Raw genomic sequence first — 17847 nt, 5'->3', positions numbered from 1 at the left:
TTGACCAACTTCATGCGTGTTTCTTGCTGGTCATAGCACCCAAGACTATGTGTGAGGGACCGAGCAGGCAGGCACAAGGCCACAAGTGGGGTTTACAAAAAAGGGTGGGTTTGTCCAAAAATGTTTCTAAACCATAAACCAAGATAAAAGTGCTTAGTGTATATGGTTACCACCATTTGGATGACTGTGTGGCAGGAGGGTGGCCATCATACCAAGTGACACCAGATAAATCTTAACATATCTGCCAGTCGGTGACACTAGCCTCAGGTATGTTTTCACAATTACCAACAAAAGATGAAAGAAAATCTCCTTATTTCTCACAACCAGTGCGTTGAACTGCAATCTGGAAACTTCTATAGTGCTGACGTGCAATGAGAACACCTACGACAGTTCCGTAGAGGTCAGACTGAAGTGCCCGTGAGCAGAAACAGAATCATCGCATAGTGGAAAAAAAAAAATCTGATCTGATCTGTACCTAATCCCCCATCACATTTCAGTGTTATTTTTAAACCACACGTTTTAGGAAAATGAGCGGGACAGAGCCCACAGATGTCATTATTTCAGCAGCAAATTATATCTAATAACACTCATCTCACAGATTAGCCTCCTTGGACTCTGCGCTGGTACGAATTAAAAAGCAAAAAAAAAAAAAAAAAAAAGAAAGGAAAAAGGTCACCATGGTCACCTGTGATTTGGCTGCCTTTTCTGCCAGGATCCAATCCCATCATTTGGATTTTTTGAAGGTCCTTAACTTTTCGCCAATCAGCTGTGGCTGTCAGCTCTGCTTCAGTGGGGATACACTCTAATTGGACTCTTCAGAGCACCTCGCTCCCCTGTGTCTCCGGGCTTTTGACACAGACTCTCGGCAGATTCCACGATAATAGAACAGCCTCTGTGAGTGTGTGTGTGTGTGTGTGTGTGTGGCAGAGCTCACTATTTCAACTCACACACTACAACCCCACGACACACCTCTCGTTAGTGAGAGAAACGCGCATTCGCCCAGATTCTTACCTGCCACCACATTCTGCTGCACTTTTCCGGTCAGCTGCATGTGCCGGGCTTTTAATATTCATCCCAAACGCAGGTGTCAAATCTCCCTTCTCCGCGGTGGAGGCCGAGCTCTGACGAATTAGAGGAGCGAGTGCAAAAGTCGATGCAGAACTTTCTCTCCCTCTCTCTCTCTTTTTTTTTTAACGACGAGGGAAACGAAGATGAGCTTGGGAGTGAGGTGGGAGCAGCTTTCTCTAAACCAAACACCTGTGTCCCACACCTAGATTTCAAAGTACTCTGTGTGTGGGTGCGTGTACCACTAGTGGCTTCCGGAGTTGAAAAGAAACATGATGAAAACAGGATGAAAAGTCACTGTGCTGCTGCAGCCAGATCCCATTGAATATTGATCCCCTGAAGCTTTTACCCTGTTCTTTTTCGATAACTATTTATGCTGGCAAATTTATACGGGGTGGGGGGGGGGAGGGCGGCATATCGGCGGAAAGCTGAGCTGCGATAAAAGAAAAAAACGCAGTTTATGCCCCGTGCATCTTCTGATAAGCAAAATATGACTTTTTATAATGCACCAACATATACTGCAAGACCAAACCAAACTTGCGATGGTGATGCGTTACGCTCAAGGACTTTTACAAGACATGATAGGCCGCTGCTTGCACTCTTGGCTTGTTAGCACGCTAGCTTGGGTAAATATTATAGCTACACAATGCATAGAAATTTTTAGAAGTGATTGTGTTGTGTCACAGCACACAGTGACACAACAAAATGTGTCCTCTGCATTTAACGATCACCCTGAGTGAGCATTGGGCAGCCATGACAGGCTGCCCGGGGAGCAGTGTGTGGGGACGGTCCTTTGCTCATCGGCACCTCAGTGCTTCAGGATTCGAACCGGCAACCTTCTGATTACGGGGCCGCTTCCTTGACCGCTGGGCCAGGATTGTTGGTGGCAGCGGCAGGCGAGCCAAGAGCATCTGGCTGCATCCGCTGCGAGGCCATAACCCGGAACCTCACCCTAACCATGGACAAACCATGGACAAAGCTCCGGACAGGACAGACCTGTCCGTTTCTGAGCGTGAGAAATGCCATGTCGTGTCCCTTGAGAGCCCTGCCATTGGGAGCACTTTTGAACGACCCCATGCATGTTAAAAATATGCTCAGTGATCTTGACTCGCCACAGGCTGTCTGAACTGCATTAATTAAAGTTACGGCATTAAATGGTCATGGTTATGAGGGACCGGTGTGTAAGGCAGTTGGGATATTATTGATTTCAACAGTTTCCTGACTTGTTTTGACAGAACTGTGCATCTTGCCGTGTTTTTCTTGCCGGTTTCCCACCTTGCCTGTGTTTATTTCCCAATGAAACGTAACTAATGCCGGAAACTGACATGCCTCCTCCTCACACTCACTTTCTGTGCCTCTCGCCGCCCTGGCCTGGGGAGAGAGTGAGGAGAAAAACGAGAGAGGAAGGAGAACGGGAGAGGAACAAAAGGAAAAGAAAGAAAATCCAAAACAAAGTGCTTTGATCACAGTCGAAATACATTTCGCCCCCTTTTATCTTTGGAAGGGAATTGATTTTATGGCATCTATAACCTTCTATAACATTGAACTTTGAAAAGAACCTCGGCGGCAGGGAGAGAGCCTCTTGTCGGCGAAATTCCAAAAGGCTTTCGTCTGACATTTTTATTCCTCCCTTTTCACTCTCTCCCGTCCCTTCTATTCTGCCCACAGGGAGTAATGGTAATTCTCTCGGAAGAGCGCTGGAATTCTGCTTGCCTCAGTGACTTCTGCCTCAGCAGCATCGCGTATTATCCATAAGGGAGTGGCTCGGGCTCAGAGCGCAATTTAAATCCCGTACACAAAGCAGACCCCGGGAGTCGGCCGGACTGAAGGCTGTCTGTTTGTGATACAGATGTACGGAAGTGTCCTTTCCCTCCCCCGACCCGCCCCGCCCTGCCACCAGCTCCCTCCCTCCCTCCCTCCCTCCGTTTTTCATGTCCGTTTTTTGGCACTAATGGGTGCCTGGCCAACGAGCTGTGAAGGACAACCCGAACCTTTGGCCGAGACAAATCACTTCAGAGCGGCCCGGGCCCCCGCTTCCTGCTCCCACGGTAACGAGCGAGCCATCGGAGGGGCTGCTGTGAAAGTAGCAGGCTGGCGAAGGGAGCTGCCATGTAATTCGACCGCAACCCCCCCTCAGCTACCTTCCAGTTACACCATTTACAGGTGGTCTTCTACCCTTGACCCCCAGGGTCACCTGCACATTCAACATGGTAGTAAAGACCTGGTTGTGGAACAGGGCTGCAATGATTGTAGATATAGATATGTATTACACCCAAAAGGCCAATGGGCAGGAGATGGAATGAATACAGAGGGAGCACTAAACAAGACGAAGACAAAGATTTCAATCTGACATAATAAAGAATAAAAATAATAATAACAAAAAAAAATTATAGCTTCATCGCTTAATAGCTTTCTTCTAAGTTGTGACTCCCCTGTGAATTAGATAAAGTGATCTTGTACCCGCTGGGGTTGAATCATGCATATTAAAAAGAGTTAATTGTATATTTTTTTGGGGTGTTGAACAATTCTGAAATTAATCGATGCAAATCAGAAATGAAGGGCTGTAAATGCTCGTTTATAATGCCATGCAAATCACTAAAACCTGAATCCTTCATTTTCCCTTAGGTAGGCTATCTGGAAACCAGCTGTAAATAGTAATTTTACAACACGGAGATGGGTTAATAACTATAAAATGGCCAATCAGAGAAAGCCCTGTTGGCCACCTTGTTAACCGCATATATCTGAATACACATGACTGAATTAGTAAACTTGTTAGATGTTATATTAGAAATATATCCTTCCTTTCACTTAAGCTTGTGTACACAAAATAAAGAGCAGACATTTTTATATTTAATTAGCTTACTAATAAAAATATAATTAACTTAACTATACACAATTGTTAAATATACTGTTGTTTCATATATATTTTGCTGATTTTGAAGAATTGTCTCCATGACAATTACTATTCTCTATGAATAACACACAAAAAAAAAAGATTTCATTTGGCTGAGACAAAATAATAAATGGAACTTTAAGTTCTCATAAGAAATTGAAGATTTAACTAATCAACCTTCTCTAACACCTATGCTGGGCATAGTCACCAATGGAACGAGATCAGTTCATTTTTTGACTTAAAATACATCTTTATTACAAAGTAGATTTTAAGCGTCTGGCCACACGTTCTCAAAACTGCGTACAGTATACAGTGGTGGCCTGGCGAGTAAAGAAGCGGACTCCTATCCGGAAGATTGTGGGTCCGAATCCTGAACCGCCAAGGTGCCACTGAGCAAGGTATCGTCCCTAAACACACTAAATGCAGAGGACACATTTTGCTGAGTGCACCGTGTACTGTGCTGTGTGTATATCACAATGACAAAATCCCTTTCACTTTTTCAGTATACACACACTTGGCCGACACACACACTTTGTAGCACTTTTTTAAAAATTTTATTTATACATAATTTTCATACACTTGTAACTCTGGCTATGTCCCTTTAAGCCACTTGACGCAGGTACCGCAGCCCATCTGGGTGTGTGTTGTTGTTTGTGCCTTTGGTCTATGTGCGTTCAGGGTCAGTGGGAAAATGCTGCACACACTGTAACCTCCTCTGTGACTTGCTCTGAAGTACACTGCAAATAAAATGTTAATGGAATGTTAATGAAATGGATAATTGCGGATTCTGAGCATTCAAGCGCTTCGCACTCTGGGCAGCACAGTTATCAACTTCATCTGCATACGGCGCCCGGCAGCGAGGATGGCGTTATATCCCCCGACTGGAAGAAGAAAAAATTAAGAAAATAACACATGCAAAAATTTTAATTCATGATAAAATAAGAGTTTACATTATTAAAACTAGACGCCACGCTGCCTCTAAGCTGGTCATCCCCTGAACGGTGGGTGCAGTAATATTAGCTACACACTGACATAATAGAGCTAAGATGTAGAGTAACATTTCAATTATGGATATTGTTTGTCCCAAAGGGTGTAGTTAATAGTGTCAATGAGTCATAAATTTATAATATAAGAGAACAAATGTGTGATGGTTAACTGATTAAAGCAGAAACACGCAAAGATTTTTACCTAATTCCAGCATTACATTTAACCTCAGTGTCAGGGACTGGTGCAGAGCAGCAAGGAAAGGTCACAAATGCATGAAGTGGCGGTGTAGTTATAGTAGCCTGGGAGAACATTCCGGACAGCAAGTACTACCTCTCTCTTCACTGAGACGCCATCCTCGACTTAAAATTTTGCTCACAAATAATCTCTTCCTATGCCGCTGCCGCTCCCATGTTTTTTGACCCGAGTTTGAGGCCCGACCACCAGACCGCTTTCACATGCGCAATGTCAGATAGATGCTGCGTGCACTGTGTAGAGGAAGCGATGCATCTTGGGAGAGGAGAAGGGTGACTAAAGGGAGGCAGGGATCTTTGTTCCGTCTGATAGTACACCTCCCTCGCCGCAATCCTTATCGCTGCAAAAGGAAACAACACATCAAACATCCTATTCAAACAGAGCCCCAAAGTAATAAAGCTCACTGCTGATAGGCCGTGCCGCAGAATTTAGGGCGGCGAATAAACAAAATTACCGCAGGAGAAGGTTTGTCTGGGGAAATGTTTGAACATGGTCTGGGTGACCTTGCTGATGTTCAGGTTCTTTGGTCGTTTGTTCTTCTTTGGCAAGACTTTTTTTCCCTGTCCATTTCCACATGCCTCTATCTGAAATTATATCAGCCCTAAAACTCCCTCTTTTAAAAGGAAGAATGTAAGTTGTATCTTCATACACCGGTCACATGATCATTCGTGAACAATAAACATGGTGCTACGAACAAGGGACAGTAAAACCCAAATTGTCTTTACTTAGACCAATTAGCCTGTAAGCTAAGACTGTCTCCTGCAGGACAGAAAGTCACTAGTTGATGTCTTATGCTAATTTGCATACCTATGACATCATCATACAGACTTTGCATTCTCCCATGACTTACATTTTGACATTCACTTCTCTGCTACACCGTACTCAATAGCGATTCTATGTTATAGCGAGTCTCTGTTGGCAGTATAAGCCATAGGAGCACCCGCACAAGATGAAACTCTAAAATTTATGCAGGCCTTGTTTTAGGCCAATTCATTTGTGTGTGTGCGTGACTGCTGAATTCATCTTTAACCATGAAAATGGAAGATGCATTTTAAACATAAATGTTTAATTTAAATTGATTTACATTTTAGGTAGTCAAAGGGGGAAGAGGCAAATCCGGATCCAGAGTTTCGTGTTTGTCCTGTGTTATTATCTTTCCTGATTTTTTTCACATGTGACTGCCTGTATATAGCTGCCCTGTTTGTGTCTGTTCTATGTCGGGTCGTTGTTTGGTTATGTTTTTTTCCGGTCCTGTGCTCCATGTCATTAATATGCGTCCTCCATGTCCAGCTATCGTGACAGTTTTATATTTTGTTGTGGAGGCTTGCTAATTAGCTTAAAGGTAGATTCATAGATGCTTATAAAACCCTTTGTGCCACTAGTGAGATTTACTGGATCTGCTTGTGCATTTATGTCTTAATGCTGTTTATCAAACCTTCTTATCCAGAGTGACTTACAATCAGTAGTTACAGGGACAGTCCCCCTGGAGACGCTCAGGGTTAAATGTCTTACTCAGGGACACAGTGGTAGTAAGTGGGGTTTGAAGCTGTGACTTCTGGTTCATAGGGGACTGTGTTACCCACTAGGCTACTACCACATTATGTTGTTCCTATGGACATTCTTCATGGCCCTGTATAGGGTATCATTAATTATTTTTACACAGAAATACTGCTAAGATTTTTTCGTAACATGGACCATTATCTTGATGATAAAATCTAATATGAGAAAATCCTCAAGTACTGTAGATCTGCTCTTAACTGGGCCTGCAGAAGTTCTTACAGCACCATTACTTTTTTACCTAGTCTAGCAGTGAACTAACGCAAGTTTATGTAGCAATGCAGAGAATGGTTTTTCAGGTTTTTCTCAGCCAGCCCGATAAATAGTCATAATGTCAGCAGGTTTGCTTTAGCCAGAGTACATTTCGTTTTTCACTTCTTGTGCTAAAGTTTTAATATAGTTGCTGAATATTGAAAAAACCTGAGGCTCCCTACTCATGGGCTGCTTGGAAAAGTAAAAAGAACATTATTTAAGGGGCAATTTGCCACATCGAAAAATCCGCATTCATTTTAATTTTCTCATGGCCCTCGTCTGGACTTTATGGTGCCAATTACGTCTATTACTGTGCCACTCTGTTTAATGTGAGCCCAGAGCTCCCCCATGGAATAGAAATAGACATTTCGCTTAGTAATAAAGAAAGTTGTTCCATCTCATCAGGCTTTTTTTTTCAGGACCCACCCACAACCCCCTTCTCCCATTACCCCTCTCATTTGCTTTCCAAATGATGCATTTGGGCTGGACACAGAGGAGACAGAGATGTGATGGAAAGATGAATGTACATGAGGATGGATAAAGGCTAGCATAGCAAAGCTAGTGGAAAGAATACACAGCAGAAAGATGTAGTGCACAAAGGAATGAGTGAATGAAATGAAATGAGGGATGAGATAGGAACGAATAGGAGGAGGCAGAGGAAGAGAGAGAGAGGGAAGTGGGTCTGCACATGTTCGTGACTGATAAGCGACGTTCCATCCATACTTTTAATGAGATCTTCTCTCGCCGAGATGCTGGGTGTTGGGGAATCGTCTCGCAGGGGGACGCCCAGTACTCGGCCTCCACTTCAGTGCACCACTTCATCATGCTTAATTGCTGCTTTGTACACATTATACCCTTATAGCTTGCCCCATCCCACCACTTTCTTAGCACATTTTTTTCTCTTCAAAATCTCAAGATATATTTTTCCAGCAATAGCAAATTTTAGATCTCTCAACACCTGTTTCTTTGAGTCTTGGAGGACCATGGGCAGATTGCCATTAAGGTGTAGTGCTTAATTCTTGACCAGTTTTTAGAATTTCACAAATAGATCTTATTTTACAATTTTCAAGATTCAGTGTTGAAGAGTATCCACTTTCAGTCAGAAAACAACATGCATGGCATCTTAATAGAGCAAAACCTGTCTTACTAAAGAACAGTAACATGTGAAATGGCTTCCTCAATTTCTCTCCCCAAAAAATAACCCAATCACCCAAACACAACCATTTAACTTCTTATCATTCTCATCAAATATTTTTTTAATTGTACTGATGATGAGTTGAAAAACATGAGTCTCAGTAATAAAAGTGAAGCGATTGTCAGTGTGATCCACTGCAGCACTTGTCAACGAATTGCCTGCAGAAGTCTTGCAAAAAACATCCACAATTGTGTGTGTCTGCGTAATGGTTTCCAAAGAAAATTCCATCCACGCTAAACCAACAAACGATGAAAGTGATTGACCAAACATGCAAGACTGCTCTGCTAATAGTTGAAGGAGTTGCATTTTGTCACGACTGAGGGCTGAACGGGGAAGGAAGCGCGGGCGAAGGACATCACGCTCAAGGGATTTATTAAAGATAACACAAAGAAAATGGCACAATGGCCAAAAAGGAAAAAACAAAACAGGAACAAACTTAGACTAGCCTTCAGTTGTGTGAGGATTGCCAGAATTTAGCAACCAAACCCTGGTAAGTCACTCTACTTCACGTCAAAAAATGCTTTTTTTGCAGAAGTTCTCTTTACCACCTCTCCATTTTACCTGTAAACACGACAGAAAAAACATGCGACAACAACACCGCCTGGCTTTTGTGGGTTCAGCCACGTGGCCTTGTGAAAATGATTGTGTTGGTATCTGTGCATGCTGCTCTATAAAGCATGAAGAATGAAGCGTGACACACCAGGCCAGATTGACAGCATACTAACCCGGTCCTGTAGGGTAAAGAATGCTGGCATGACTCCTGATGGTAAAGACGCCTTGGCACCGGCCCAACAGAAACACTCCGCGATATAAATCCAGCCGGGAGGGCTGAAAGTCTGAATTGGAGTCATATCACGCCAGGGAAGGCAGGGAACATGGCACCCTGACTAGCAAAATCAGGATGCCGCCACTGGGGCAGTGGGCTGGAGTGGACTGGCACCCCCAGAAGTGCTGGCTGGATGCAGCACAGAGGTCCTCTCCCAGAGCCGGAGAGGGCGGTATAAAGACAGAAGGCCAGAGGCTCAGAGCTTCAGTGATGCCCTCAAAATCCATACAAACTAATGAGGCCCCAGACAGCTCCCTATTACAACAAAGTGCCATTTTCCACACAGCCTGTTCCAAAACCCTGTAACTGTATGAATATTTAAACCACCAGACAAAAAGTAAGATCATGAAACGACAGTCAGGAGCAACAAATTGAAAGCTAAAACGCAATTCCAAATCCATAAATCCAGCACTAATCTTCTTTGGGCTGCGTAGGTCAGAGTAATGAAACTGGTTGGACGACAGGCTGTTAAAGGCGAAGCCTCCACTTCCCTGGCAGATGGCATCTGGTGTCGGGGAGCGCACCAGGCGAGTAGGGCGCCGTTTGCCAGATGCGCATCAGCTCTAAGCAAAATGGATGGCCGTCGAGCAGAGGCGTCCTCCGCCGGTCTACGAGTGGAGAGCCGCTCGTCTCAGACGTCTTGTCAAAACAAACAAACAACAAAAAAAAATCTCTATATCGAATGGTCTTAAAAAAGTCAATGCAAAGGACATTTATTTATACATATATTAGGCCAGCTTTATAGGACAAATGTTTTCATCAGCTGGTTTAATAACATTATTTTAATGTATGGTTGCGATATACATGTTTTTGTTAAAATTTTGGTGTGAATGTTTCTTGTTACGATGACCACATGTTTCTGTATCATTGATTGTTTAAAGGTCCCCTATTACTAAATGTTTTTTTCTTGCTTTTAAAGAATTAGTGGTCCCCTAATACTATATTTTAAGTTCAAGGAGCAGAAGAGCATTTTTAGCCAGTCCCACAAAAAGATTCCCCCAGGATGTGTGTGTATCACTTTAAATGCTAATTAGGAGGAGAGAGGCGGGATGAGTAAAAGGACGGCCTATAGAAGTTGAGGGGGTGTAACGCCACGAGGCCATGGGGTCGTCACAGCAGGACGCCAGGCACCTGATTGGCTATCCCTGATTGAAGAGGTGCCGCTGGTGGAGGCGGTTACATTAATATGGTTTAGTTTCAGTTTCCTGGCCATCACCACATGCCTGTGGATTTTATTTTGTTCTTCCTTTGTTTCTCGTTTTTGGCCCTCATGCCGTTTTATGTTTAAATAAAATCCCTTTTTCAAAAGTAAAAATGTCCTTCGCTTATGCTTCCTTCCTCCCTCTGCCCATGTACATGACAGGGGGTATTCGCGGAAATTATGTCATCAACACCATTCACCTACCGCAAATCGTGTCAGCGTTTTTCCAGAAAAAATAGAATTAACCCACTGTTTTTACAGCGGCTCACTTGATGGAACTAAAAAAAAAGAATCTTTGCTCATTTTCACATCCAATCACTGAGCAATTGGAATGCTTTGCACATTTAGAAGCCATGACTGTGGATTTGACCAGATTCAACCATCTGAGCTGCCGCTCTCTGAGCGGTGAAGCAGAATGGCCAAAGCACTCTTTATAAACTGCATGAGCATAGACATACTAATGTAACTAGTATTAATGTTAAATGTTCCCACAAAGTGAAATTTTCATAACCGGGACCTTTAAAGTCCATCTGAAGAAAGGTGTGCGTGAAAATGTTAAGTTGTAGTTAAACATTTTTGTATTCAGTAACAACTAACGTAAAAATTCTGGCATATAAGATGCTACTTGTTTTACATGATTTGAGAACTGCAGCTTTTACTACGCTGCCTCCACTTGCTCCCAGCAGCTCTGACAATGGTCTACAAAGCCAAACATGGGGGAGCGCCAGTCAATCTCAGAGCCCTTTTTATACCTCGACTGCACCACGTACTCTCCGACCCTCCAGCCTTGCTCGCCTGGTCTTTCCACTGCTGAAGGTACGAGGAAGATACCCAGCTAGACTCTTCTCTGTCTTGGCCCCTTGATGGTGGAATGAGCTAACCCTCGAGGTCAGAACAGCACAGTCGCTGAGTTTTTTTAAACGGCAGCTTAAGACCTTCCTCTTTAGAGAATACTTGTAACTAACTTATAACTTTCTTATAGTCTGACTTATGCAAGAAAAACTTCAACAGAGTGAAAATGATTGTATTCTTGGTTTGAATCCTCGTGAGCCAGAACTGATTACTTCATTGATGGTAACATGAAAGCACGTTGTAAGCCACTCTGAAAGGGCGTCTGCCAAATGCCATAAATGTAAATGTAATTGTTTTCTCCCGTTTCTGCAAGTTAGCTTTATCATGTCATCATCCTTGGGAAATGTATTTCCAACTACTATTTGATGATATACTTGTTGGATAAAGGAATAGCAAACGATCTAATATCAGGAGAACCACTGATGCTAGTGCAAAAGTAATAAAGTCTTACTTAGCAGGATGGGTCATGCTAAGCAGTGGGTTCGGTGTCATTGAGCCTCAATTCGAAACATAAAATGAATTTAAAAATGGTCTAGAATTCAGTTTAAAAACAATATCAGCAATGTATGTATTTCGAATATTTTCTTTATTTCAATGAAATATTTATTGTAGCCTAGCATCATGCGCTTGTATGGTTTTAAGTAGGTTTTCTTTGTGAGTCTGTGTGCTGTGTGTAACACAGAGGATAATTAAGAGGTATAACACACCTCACGCGTGAGGATAGGCAGCTTTACAGGGCGTCGTTACGTGCTGATTTACGTCGGTGTGTCTGATACGTTATCCCCTCGCTGAAATTGGCCAACCCAATTGATCACTGAACCATTAAATCCCGCCTGTAAATAATATAAAAAAAAGTGTTGAATGCAAAAAAGAAAGAGAGAAGCGTCTCCTCGCCTCCGTCCGCCGTTCTCTCCAACCAAACGAAACCCCCCACACTCCAATGACACGCCGAGCCAGAGCTCATGATTAATGAGAAAGTTAATCACTCGCTCACGCTTGAGCGCCACTCGTTCGCTGTGGGCCTTCTCCCGTCGAGGAGCGGGGCTGGAGCAGTTCGCTCCTCACCTCTTCTACCTCCGCACCACGTAGAGGGGTTCATTTGTGCCCGGTTTGCGTATGGCGTGGTAATCGGTTTGACGTTCTGTAACTTTCTACTGTTTTATCTGGCTGCTTGACCTTGCATTATCACAACTTTATATAAAGCGTAATTACAAGCACTTAGGTTGTGCATTAAGATCTGGTTGGCTCATGACTTTTATTCTGTCTCTTTTCTATAGTTATTTAGTGGATTTGTCAAAGGGAAATGGGTTGTGAATTTTCTATCAAAATGAATGAAATATGAATCTATATCAATGTGACAATAATAAAAAAAACAGCATCAGTCACATGCTTATGCACCAATTTATTCTTATTATAATATTTATAATTAAACATATTGACTCACAAATGTTGTTGGTCACTATGTTACACAGTTTTTTTCCGTGACTGTAGATTTGCTGAAACCCTTTGTGTCATTTGCATGCGGAAAAAAAATTGGATCAGTCTTGTCTGGGGGAAGCTTTAGAAATCTGTTTTGCTGGAAAGACGTTCAAGATCTAATTTGAGATCTGTGTGCTTTTTTTGCAATGTTGCATTGATAAATACATAATTTGCATTTTTATTGGGAAGGCAGAAGACATGGTCACACACGTATACATGGTGAAACTGTCATCTTAAATGTTTAAAATGATCTTGTGACACTGACCCTCTTTGAACCTTAATTTAGGACCTTAATTTAGGCGTGCCTGGCAACAGTGTTGCTTGCCTTGTTTTGGGTTCCAAAGCCCACTCATCCCAGACAAAATGAGAATTAAGAAATATTTTAATTAAATACAGCTATTGGCCATTGCCACATCTTGCCCTCCCCTTTGTTGATTGACTAATTTTTATTCTTGAGATCAATGTTCTCAAGCAACAGCTTCTAAACAAAAAATTAACCAGCCGGAAACCCCTACTTCCGTATGTCTGTCCAGTACTGGCCATATTTAGTGCACACTATTTGTAAATCATATCTGGTGCCGAACATGATTTTATGCTTCTTCCCTCTTGGCAGCTATTAATTTAAAAAAATGGCTTGGCTAAAATGAGCCCCTAATTGCACCTTTACTTTCCACACTTCATGCTCGTGTACGTCTGGTTCTACAGATCTAATAGCACTGAAGAGATGTCGCCTGGCTACTTCTCCATCTCCCTGCATTAGTGTGACACCTCAACAAGATGAGGAGGGATGAGCGGCAAGAGTGGAAACGGGGAACATAAGTGGGGAAATGAGTCGTAGAGGAAACGAGCGCCATGCACGTGGTTCCAGGCCGGACCCTCCGCGGACACCATCAATCCCAATTGCAACATTCCAGCCATTGATACACACACACACACACACACACACACACACAAGCAGACACTATCATAACAGCCATGCAATCTTACCAATAATGTACCAACAACAGTAAATGAATTAAATAATGTATTAGTTATCATGTAATTAGGTTCATTTGCACACACATGTGAGGTTCAAATTATGCATAAATGTTATTTAATTTTATAATGAAATGTCTGATTCACCTATTTCTTTTATTTTACAAGTGACCATGCAAAGACAAATATGACATTTTCAGTTATGTGCAAAATTAGTTTCATATCCCAATACATTCATATTTATAAGGAAGCCAGCTCACCTTGACTTGCTCTGGGCCTTGCCTGTGCCTGTAACAAGTGATTATAGGTTGTTCTTTTTTACATGAATGGACACCTTATTTTTGCAACTCTAGGACCATTAGACAATGTTTGTTCATAATTCTGGGGCAGTGGCCTAGGGGGTAAGGAAGCAGACTAGACTTTCATGGCTGCCTACTACTCACCAGTGGTGACGGGTTAAATGCATAGGACACATTGTGTTGTGTGCACCATCGGCTCTGCTATGCTGTGTATTGAATAAACTGCTCTTGTTTGGTCTAAACATTTGCAAAAAAACTTTCATTAATCGGTCAGACTTATTTATTGTAAAGGAAAACATGTGAAATTAGTTTTAAACAGTTTAACCATGTGACACAGTGAGCTGAAATAAAATACGACTGGATGGACAACGTCATGCTGAGCCTCTTTAAAGGGCTGAAAAAGAAAAGTGAACGGAAAGTAGTGGACCTTTCTCCAAAGTCACCAAATAGGACATCTCATGCAAGATGTTTTGCCTTTTGCTTAAACAGAATGCCCTTCAAGAAAAATGTAGTCGATAAAATAAAAAAAAACTTGCAATGGCAGAAAATTCACATTACATAAAAGCTGGAGGGTTTTTATGTATCAGATGCACGAAATGTGAGGGAAAAACACACAAAGGATCCTTTTCGGAGTGCGTAAACCAATGCAGCAAAGTGCATAAAAGTTACTTTGAAGTGCGTTGGATGAGACGAAAGACAAAAGACTCCCTTCTCCCCTTCCTCCTCCTCTTCTAACCTGCAAGCCCGAGGTCTAAACAATGACGGCGTGTCCTTGAGTAATAAATATATAATACACCGTAGGTACAGCCGGGAGACAAGTGCTTTTGATTGGCTTTGGGTATAAATCATTCATTACTCCTTACATCAATAATTAATATTCTCCCAAGCTGGGGTCCTTTATGTAAATAGTGTCACATGTAGGAAGGTTACGATTGTAAAAGCTGTCTAGGCAGCACTTTCCCGAACTTTTTGATTGCGAGCGCACATTTTTTTTCTCTTTTCATTTCTCGCTCGCCCCTCTCTCGCTGCTCATGTTTATTTAAGCAGGTCTTAAACATCTACGCTTGATCAGGTCCGGATTATGGAACATTCCCGGAACCACGCTTCTGCTGTTCTGTTTCTACATTTTATTTATTTTAAATGCCGTATGTGTGTGTGTGTGTGTGTGTGTGTGTGTGTGTGCGTTTTTCCATTTCATTTGCACGCAAATCAGGTTTTTTTTTTTTTTTTTTTCTTTCTTTTCTTTTTCTTGCAGCCACCATCAGGACTGCTAGGCCCGAACGGGATGATGAATCTGGTTAGTTCACATAATGGCACCCGTACAATGGCCTCGGACCACTGTACAAGCCAATTTCTTACGCAAAAGCTCGCGGTCAGCAAAACTCATGTAGAATTAATCTTTCAGCTCCGAAGACAAGCCAGCAATTCCGCCGTGCGCCAGCGTGCCGGCTAACGCCGAGCCAGGGCGTTTTAATCCAGACTGCTGTTGGCATGCTTAATGCTGTACGTACAAAAGAGGGAAGGTGTTGCCGTGTAGCCCACTGACAAGCCATTACATCAGGAAACGAGACAAAAGGGGAAAGAAAAAGGGACGAGCTCGCAGGTTGGAGTGTGTGTGTTTTGGTGTGTGTCACACCTGGTCGGCCAGAGGGGGTGTGTGAAGGAGTTGGGTCAAGGAGTCTCGTTGCCTTATGTTTGGTGTCGCAGGGGTGGATGGGAACGACAGTGACATGCCAGCGCTGATCAATCAAGCTTCGTTAATGACACTCACCTTGGTGGCCTGAAGATACCACTGTCACACAAACATATGGCATCCTCCTGCCGGCCACCTTGCCTGTTTCCTGCGCTGTGAAAGAGGGAGCGGGAGAGAGAGAGAGACATGGACACCCAAAGGCAGAACAAAATAATCCTGAGGTAAAGTGGGGTGATACACTATTTATGCATAGAAAAATTTGTCACAAATGGTGAAACCCACCTCCGGGCAACATTAACACAACGATTGCTAAAAAGTCAGAGAAAAGATGGAGATATATCTTGCTGAACAACGTCAACGATTTACATTAATGTTAACATAAGAAGTGCCCATATGGAGAATTGACAGCTCTCACACACCCTACTTCCTTACTATAGAAGATGCATTCAATGTTGCCAATGTTGATCCCTCAGCCCAACAGTTATCTAGAAAATCACAAGATCCAAGACAGAACTGTCACAATGATCTGATCATTTTATAGTCATAGTCAAACCAGAAGCTGGTTCCTAGATACCCGTTCTCAGCAATAAACTTTTCCTGAAACAACAAAACCAAATCAGCCCAATCTGGCAACACTACTTGCAAGGTCCTGGCTATTCCCCTTCTTCTACATTCCCCTTTGTTTGTTTGCTCATAATCCCACCTGCTCATTCCACCATCAGTGTAAATCCCAAACCCAATCTCTGTAATAATCATATTATAATCAACCATGGCTGCTATCAAACCGATCATAAATTTTGATTTGTGCACTATATGGTCATATGTTTGTAACAACCCTGTGTCACCATTGTGCTACGACTTATCTAACACAATGTTCCCCTTTATATTCGTGTTTCTTTGTATGGGGTGGTAAATGCATTTTTTTTGTATACATTTTTGTATATATATCCACCAACCCTTTGTGTGTACGGTGTCTCAGTCCAGTCCTATGCTCTGTTCTTCTTTTCCATCCTGCTTTCATATTGTGATATAAAACTTGCCAGAATGCACCTTGTGCCACATTGGCAGGGCAAACTGCAGCAGGCGATAAGGGGCAGAGCAGACATGTGATGCACTGTGAGCACCGTCACCTTTGTCATGTTAATGCACCGGCACAAGGCGCTCCACAAATAGGATTTACTGTACGAGCTCTTGTGGAATTAAATTGTGTCCTCATAAAGTGCACTTTAAGAGACCTCGAGAGGCATAAATTTAAATTCCCATGGAGCGAGATGGAGGAATGAATCTGGGTGGGGAGGTGGGATGAGGTTGCTTGTTTGGATGAGAATGTTGTACTAATGTTATTTCTAATGTCAATTTCACTTGAAACACAATACATGTGAATCTCCCCTGGACTCTCAAGCAGCGTCTCTACTGCAGAGGCTGAGGAAAGCCCATCTCCCACCACCCATCTTCACCACCTTCTATAGAGGGACTATTGAAAGCATTCTGACCAGCTGCGTCACTGTCTGGCTTGGGAACTGCACCTCATTAGACTGCAAGATCCTACAGCAGACAGTGAGGTCAGCTGAGAAGATCACTGGAATCTCTCTTCCCTCCATAACAGACATTTGCAAAACACCTTGCATCTGGAAAGCCACCAGCTTAGTGAAGGACTCCACACATCCCTCACATCTAAAGTGATCTAAAGTGAATCAGGTGAAATTAACTATGGTACTGTATGCAGTCTCCACTTTACCAAAACAAAACTCCAGGTGGATTTGGTCCAAAAAACCTTTTCATGCCTTGAGACATTGTGTCTAAAGAACTTTTTCTAATTTCGCTCTTCGGTTGAAGGCCACGGTCACCTATTCAATGATGACATATAGTGGCAGAAACCCAATCCTCATAACTCTTACAACTCTGTTTGTAATTCACACTAATGTACATGTTATTCCTTGGATAGCAAGGCATTGTGTCCTCCAGGTCGCTTTCACTTGGTGCCTCCAAAAGTACCCTGAACCAGCCTTGGCCTGTACATGCATCATGTTCTCATGAATGTGATGTCTCAAGAACAAGGGGGTTCATTTTGAGTTCAAAGATTTAGTCTTGTGAATGCAATATATATCTTCAAATTAGGCCAGTGCTGGATGTATCATCTGTGCATGAAGAATAATTGTTACGTAAAACTAATTCTCTTTTTTTTCCTATCTTACTTTCCTTCCTGGTGGAGTGTAGCTTGTAATACTGCAGCAATTTGGTTGGTCTCCCTGCTTAAACGCTTTCTGTATTAGGAGACGAATATAGGGTTTATTCTCCATGCATGTCTAGCTCTCCTGTTA

This window comes from Denticeps clupeoides, chromosome 1 (genome assembly GCF_900700375.1).
Source record: "Denticeps clupeoides chromosome 1, fDenClu1.1, whole genome shotgun sequence".
Taxonomy (NCBI): Eukaryota; Metazoa; Chordata; class Actinopteri; order Clupeiformes; family Denticipitidae; genus Denticeps; species Denticeps clupeoides.
This window is presented reverse-complemented; position numbering follows the sequence as displayed.